Consider the following 8,041-nt stretch of genomic DNA (forward strand, 5'->3'; position numbering starts at 1 on the left):
TGATATCTATTTTGTAAAAAAAAACATATCAAATTCCCAACTAAGCATGAAACTTTTAAAATACTTAGTTTACTTGATAAGTACCTAATTTTAGTTTCAAAATACTTGATTTTATAAATGAGATACTTAAAACAGATAATAAAATACTGGATATTCGAATATGCATTATGATGCAATTTCAATGCAAATGAAATTTTAACAAATACATTGCTCCTCACTTCTCATGAAATAAAAATAACAATTTATTTCGGTATACAAATAAAGAACTTAGTTTTACTCCGGGACAAGTATGCTACTATATTTTTGTTAAAAGTAAGTGCTTATTTTGATCTACAAACAACTTACTCTTTCTCCACGATCAGTAATGAACTGTTTCATTTCTTTAAATGACATTAATAAGTATTCTAATGAATCTTAGTTGAAAAAACCAATCATGACTAAATTTACGTTGCATATTCGAATATCCAATATTCTATCACATATTATGAGTATCTCATTTACCAAATCAAGTATTTTAAAATTAAAATTAGGTATTTCGCAAGTAAAAGTAAGTACTTCAAAATGTTCCATGCTTAGTGATCGAGCAAAACTTTCATTGTAAAATTCTTAGTAAAAATTAATAATATTCAAGCTCGAATTAATCATAAGTGTACGATGTCAAATAATAATATAGCGTAAAAGAGTACGATTATCGTTCCTCTAAGGACTGTATTTCTCAATTATTATTCTCAATTATTCAATTTTTAGCAGCGATACTTCAGATGATTGTTTACTACGACGATTATTAAATAAAAACTCAATGAAATGGTTCAAGGATTAAATGATGAAATAAATAAGCTAGAATGATTGATTAAAGTTCAATTGAGAAATGAATTTATTGAGAATCTCGGTTCACATACCTCTCGCTAATCTACTTAATTCGTTCCACAATGATCTATGCTTTCGACGAGATTTCATATCTAATTGAACACGCCCTCTCAAGCTATGCCAAACTAATTCAACTCAGTGAAGTAATTAAATCTCTTTAATTATTTATCAATGGTGAATTGCATGTCGTTTTATTAAATCCATTAGCTTTCGACCTACTGAACTATGACTATCGACGTATATCCGACTTCATATTTCTCTGTAAATTGTAAATCCATGGATTAAGTTACTCAATCCTATCACGAGATATTCTCTCGAAGAACATTGTCCGGAAATCTTTAAATCTTCGCTCTAAGCTTTTTTTCTTTTTCAAAGCTTTTTGGCTGCTGAAAAGTCCTTGAACATGTCATCCAAAAGCATCTTGGATGGAAACGTGAGTACTTGGTGAACTTACGTTACATATTCGAATATCAAGTATTTTAATACTCATTATGAGTATCTCATTTACCAAATCAAGTATTTTAAAACTGAAATTAATTATTTCGCAAGTAAAACTAAGTACTTGAAAAAGTTCAATGCTTAGTTGCGAATTTGTTTTTCTTTTAAAAATAAAAAATATTTAAATGAAATGTACATGTCATCCAAATGGATCTTGGATGGAAATGCGAGTACTTGGTGAACTTACATTGCCTACTAGAATATCCAGTATTTTAACACACATTCTGAGTATCTCATTTACCAAATCAAGTATTTTAAAATGAAATGAACATGTCATCCAAATGCATCTTGGAAGGAAATGCGAGCATTTGGTGAACTTACGTTACATATTCGATATCCAGTATTTTAATACAACATTCTAAGTATTTCATTTACCAAATCAAGTATTTTAAAATTGAAATTAGGTATTTGGCAAGTAAAACTAAGTGCTTCAAAAAGTTCAATGCTTAGTTGCGAATTTGTTTTTCTTTTAAAAATTAAAAAAATTTATTTAAATGAAATGTACATGTAATCTAAATGCATCTTGGATAGAAATGAGAGCCCTTGGTGAACTTACATTGCCTACTAGAATATCCAGTATTTTATTAACTTTTATTAGTATCTCAATTACCAAATCAAATATTTAAAATTGAAATTAGGTATTTCGCAAATAAAAGTAAGTATTTCAAAATGTTTATTGCTTAGTTGCGATTTTTTTCAAAAAAAATAAAGAAAATTTCTAAATAAAATGAACATGTCATCCAAATGCATCTTGGATAGAATGCGAGCATTTGGTGAACTTACGTTGCATATTCGAATTTCCAGTATTTTAATACTCATTCTGAGTATCTCATTTACCAAATCAACTATTTTAAAATCGACATTAGGTATTTCGCAAGTAAAACTAAGTACTTGAAAAAGTTCCATGCTTAGTTGCGAATTTGTTTTTTAACAATAAAAAAATAATTAAATGAAATGAACATGTCATCCAAATGGATCTTGGATGGAAATGCGAGCATTTGGTGAACTTGCGTTGGATATTCCAATATCCAGTTTTTTAATACACATTCTGAGTATTTAATTTACTAAATCAAGTATTTTAAAATTAAAATTAAGTATTTCAGAAGAAAAACTAAGTATTTCAAAAAAATCAATTAGTTGCGATTTTTTTTAAATGCATATTCGAATATCCAGTTTTTTAATACACATTCTAATTATTTAATTTACTAAATCAAGTATTTTAAAATTAAAAATTAAGTATTTCATAAGTAAAATTAAGTATTTCAAAAAATTCAATTAGTTGCGATTTTTTTTAAATGCATATTCGAATATCCAGTTTTTTTAATACACATTCTGAGTATTTCATTTACTAAATCAAGTATTTTAAAATTAAAATTAATTATTTCACAAGTAAAATTAAGTATTTCAAAAAATTCAATTAGTTGCGAATTTGTTTTTTTTAAAATGAATATTCGAATATCCAGTTTTTAAATACACATTCTGAGTATTTCATTTACTAAATCAAGTATTTTAAAATTAAAAGTAAGTATTTCACAAGTAAAACTAAGTATTTCAAAAAATTCAATTAGTTGCGAATTTGTTTTTTTTAAATGCATATTCGAAGATCCAGCTTTTTAATAAACATTCTGAGGTAAAACTAAGTATTTCAAAAAATTCAATTAGTTGCGAACTTGTTTTTTTTTTATATGCATACTCGAATATCCAGTTTTTTAATACACATTCTGAGTATTTCATTTACTAAATCAAGTATTTTAAAATTGAAATTTAGTATTTCACAAGTAAAACTAAGTATTTCACAAAAATTCAATTAGTTGCGAATTTGTTTTTTTTAAATGCATATTCGAATATCCAGCTTTTTAATACACATTCCGAGTATTTCATTTACTAAATCAAGTATTTTAATATTTAAATCAAGTATTTCAGAAGAAAAACTAAGTATTTCAAAAAAATCAATTAGTTGCGATTTTTTTTTTAAATGCATATTCGAATATCCAGTTTTTTAATACACATTCTAATTATTTAATTTACTAAATCAAGTATTTTAAAATTAAAAATTAAGTATTTCATAAGTAAAACTAAGTATTTCAAAAAATTCAATTAGTTGCGATTTTTTTTAAATGCATATTCGAATATCCAGTTTTTTTAATACACATTCTGAGTATTTCATTTACTAAATCAAGTATTTTAAAATTAAAATTAATTATTTCACAAGTAAAATTAAGTATTTCAAAAAATTCAATTAGTTGCGAATTTGTTTTTTTTAAAATGAATATTCGAATATCCAGTTTTTAAATACACATTCTGAGTATTTCATTTACTAAATCAAGTATTTTAAAATTGAAATTAAGTATTTCACAAGTAAAACTAAGTATTTCAAAAAATTCAATTAGTTGCGAATTTGTTTTTTTTTAAATGCATATTCGAATATCCAGTTTTTAATAAACATTCTGAGTATTTCATTTACTGAATCAAGTATTTTAAAATTGAAATTAAGTATTTCACAAACAAAACTAAGTATTTCAAAAAATTCAATTAGGTGTGAACTTGTTTTTTTAATAAAAAAATATTTAAATTAAATATACATGTCATCTAAATGCATCGGGATTGATGAGTGGAAAGAGAAAATGTCCAACAAAAATAAGTATTTATATATTTTTTATTATTTAAAAGGGTAAAAATGTAAAAATACATTAAACATGTAGTAAAAACTAAGGTGGTCTTTTGTCAGGTACTGAAATACAAAAAAATTCTGTTGGGTACTGAATCTTAAAGAAATCATGTACAGATGTATTTTTCTCTAATTTACCGTTATTATAATCAATTTTATTTTCCAATTAAGTTGTTTTATTAAATAGTCTTTTTGTTATGTCAAATAACAAAGATGTCATTTAAACCATTTTTTATTGTCTCAATAATTTCGTACCAAATGATGAGCCTTGAAACAGGTCGATCCTATTTCTTACACAAATAATGATTACCTAATGTTTATCTTACCACTTTTATTCCCGTCACATCGTTGAATATATATCGTCTCCAATTAATTGGTGTAATTGTGCTTTTTTTAATGTTTATCTATTTGGCTTGATTATTATTATGATTTCTCCTATAATTTTGAAGTTTTTTGAATTATGAAATTATTTGAAGTTGAAATGTTTCAGATATGAAAAAAAGTATTTTAGGATTTTTGAATTAAATAATGCAAAATGTTTAATAAATGTTACGTGTATAAATGAGAGTAACGCTGAGATGAGTAAACTCTTCAGAAGTTTTAGTGCGTCAAGTTGTTGGTGTTGCGCCGCTTGATCTGATTGACTAAGTAAGTCGTAAAAAAAATGACGTCAGATCTTCACATGAAATATTATATCTGCTGGGAACATGACCGACGGTAAAGAAATGGTAAGACTCGTCTATAAGAAATATAAGACAACAGTAACAGAAATACGCATATCTCCCCGAACTCATGAACATAATATTCAGACTCATTAGTACCAAAATAGGTGTTCTCTATACTGCCATAACTATAAAAAAAATAATTTTCATCTTGACTTATAATTATAGATTTTGATCCAATGATAAACACTTGATCCTAATAATAAAGAAAGTAATTTTAAAAAAATATGACTTTGAAAGTGTTAGAATAATTAATTCCCAGTTATCTTATTTTAGATTGGATTTGATCTCACATGTTATAATTAAGGGTATTTTTTTTAAAACTTTGATTAATTATTTTTGTAAGAAAATGACATGCCTAAGAGCATTTATTATATTAAATTGTTAAAATAGCTTTTGACGCATTATCGATTGTATTCTATATTTATTTATGTGAGGCAAAAAAAGACTACACGTCGATTTGTCATAAATAAATTGTTCCATTTTGAAGACTTTCTTGATAATTGATCAGTTAACGCATGATTAATCTGAATCATATTTATATCTTACGATTGTTTGGCTTATAAATATTTGGTTCTTTCAAAGCATTTTACCAGATTTTTTTTAGATTCATGGTTTATATATTTGAATTAAAATCACTTTCATTTTTTACTATGTCACCCCATCTATTTATGACAAAAACTTAGTGTGAGACAGTCTCACGGGTCTATTTGTGAGACAAACCTCTTATTTAGGTTATCCATGAAAAAATATTATTTTTTCTGCTAAGAGTGTTACTTTTTATTGTGAATATGGGTAGGGTTGACCCGTCTCACAGATTAAGATCCGTGAGACGGTCTCACATGAGACTCGCTCTTATCTTGTGAATTTTTACTTTCTTCATTTTTTTTTAGATTTTACTCTTAACGATATTATCATATATAAAAAAAAATCATATGAAATTGTTTCACGAGTAAATTTTGTAAAACAGATCTCCGACCCTAACATACTTATGAAAATATTCCTTTTATATCCAAAATATTATTTTTCACCGCAAAAATATCATATTTTGTCAATATGTTATCAAGAAATATTGTGTAATATATATTGATTTCAATTAAAAAAAATTATTTTACACTACAAATACGACAAATAACACGTATATATATTCGTGAGATCGTTGCATGGTAAATCTATTCGTCTTGTCCACGTACGGTAGTTTGAGATAATAAAAATATCAAAATGATATAAAACTAAATATAACTTTGAAAATTGATGAAAAGAAAACTCGACAGAAAGGTTAAATTGTATTTGTTCTCATATACATGATATGGAAGAATCCACATATAGTCGATAAATTAAACACGTGAAACAATAATTGCAAGACTTCTCTCTCTTATAATGCAATATTTAATACTAATAATCAAACATAAGTGGCCAACTTGCAAGATGTAAAACTGCAATTGGTCCAGACAACTTTTGATTGCAATTTTGGTCCAAAAATTAAATGCCAAAATATTATTATATTAAAATTGTGTTGTCCACATTCAAGATAGTTTGGGAAAATAGGATAGAAATCTATGTGGCTATTAATTTATGTGTTCCTATTTTTTTAAAAAAAGAAGAAGACATGATCAATATGTCCCTCCCACATGAATTCGAGAACCAGGAGAGTAGATAAGATTTGGGTTGGGGGTATGCAGTGTGGTATCTGAGATTTTAAGGATCTGAGTTATGAGTAAAAAATTTGGATTTCTCAAAAAAAAATTGTTGTGTTTGTGAATTTTTTAAAAAAATTTCACAAATGTCTATAATGTAATAACCCGGTCTCACATTATTTGTTATCATCGAAATTTATTTTCGAGCTATTTGACAAAGAAAATAAACTGGAAATATGGGAATTCGACAATGACATGTTCTTTCGACGCTCTTGAATAAGCAGATGAGCACGTTGGACTTGGAAAAAAAAGTTCGTAAGATACATTTACAAAAGTTTTTGTATTATTAAAAAGACTCAAATGTTACCTTTTGAGTCAAGCTTGAGATCTAACACATCACGAACATAACCCTAAACATAGAGGTGAGCAAGATTTTGATTAAACCGAATTATAGAACCGAATCGAGTCAATTCGGAAATTCAGTCCGGTTATTTCGGAAATTCGGTTTTCCAATTAAAAAAAATTCGGTTAATTCGGTTCTATTACACTTTACAGTTTTCAAAATTTTGAAATCGGTTAACTGAATTTGATATAATAAATACTATTATTTTATAAATTTTTAATTTTTTTTTATCAATTTATATATATTTTTAAATTTTTAATTTTAAAATCAACCCTAAATCCTAATTTTAATCTATGGTCTCGTTTTCACTTCTCTAATAGAATTTCTTGTTCTCACTACTCTATTCTCCACTTTTGACTTCATCCGCCGTCAAGAAAAATTACACATATAATTTAAGTTAAATCACAATTTTTTAAAAAAAAAACTAATTGACGAATCAACTGATTTTAGTTCAGTTCAGTTTTTATCGGGTATGAAAATTAATTTGTTCGTTTCGATTATAGCTAAATATTTCGATCCGGTTCGGTTCGGTTATGGCTATTTCGATTCGGTTACCCGAATGCTCACCCCAATCTAAACATAACCCCAAAAGTGCCAAAAAAAATTAATTTGATTGATTAAGCCTTGAAATTAGAAAACAATATATATGACTTTATTGTCATTGCCAACCACACACGGATCGTCCAATAATTCGAGACATGTCACATGGCAATTTCCTTGAATTATTGCGAGACTATAAAATGGCATATAGCAATCAATATTGACACTAAAATATGATATTTTTAATATTTTCACGTAGATTCTAACGAAAAATAATTATAACAGATCAATTTAATTTAGAACGATAAAATTATAAAAATTATTGTTTTAAGATAAATTTACAGAATATCAAAAGAAAAATAAAATAAATTAAATTTACAGAATATTTAAACTAATAAAATTGTAAAAATAAACGGAAAGAATAAAGTAAAAATCGACTTATAACTTGTTTGTCGAGAATTTTGCATTAGTGGGGTGCAAGCAACTACCCATCCCCTTGGATTCGTTTCTGTGTGAAAGATTGTCATATTTTCAGCATAGATCATTAGGTCACATGTCAAATAATTTGATTCGGGTGATCAAGGAAAATTCGAGTTTAAATATTTTATTAATTTGAAGTTACAATACTACGATCTAAAAAAAAAGAGTGACAAATAATAATAACAAAATTTCATTATAATATGATTGGTCTTCACGCTATGTAAAA

Source organism: Primulina eburnea, chromosome 1 (assembly GCF_022965805.1).
Source record: "Primulina eburnea isolate SZY01 chromosome 1, ASM2296580v1, whole genome shotgun sequence".
Taxonomy (NCBI): Eukaryota; Viridiplantae; Streptophyta; class Magnoliopsida; order Lamiales; family Gesneriaceae; genus Primulina; species Primulina eburnea.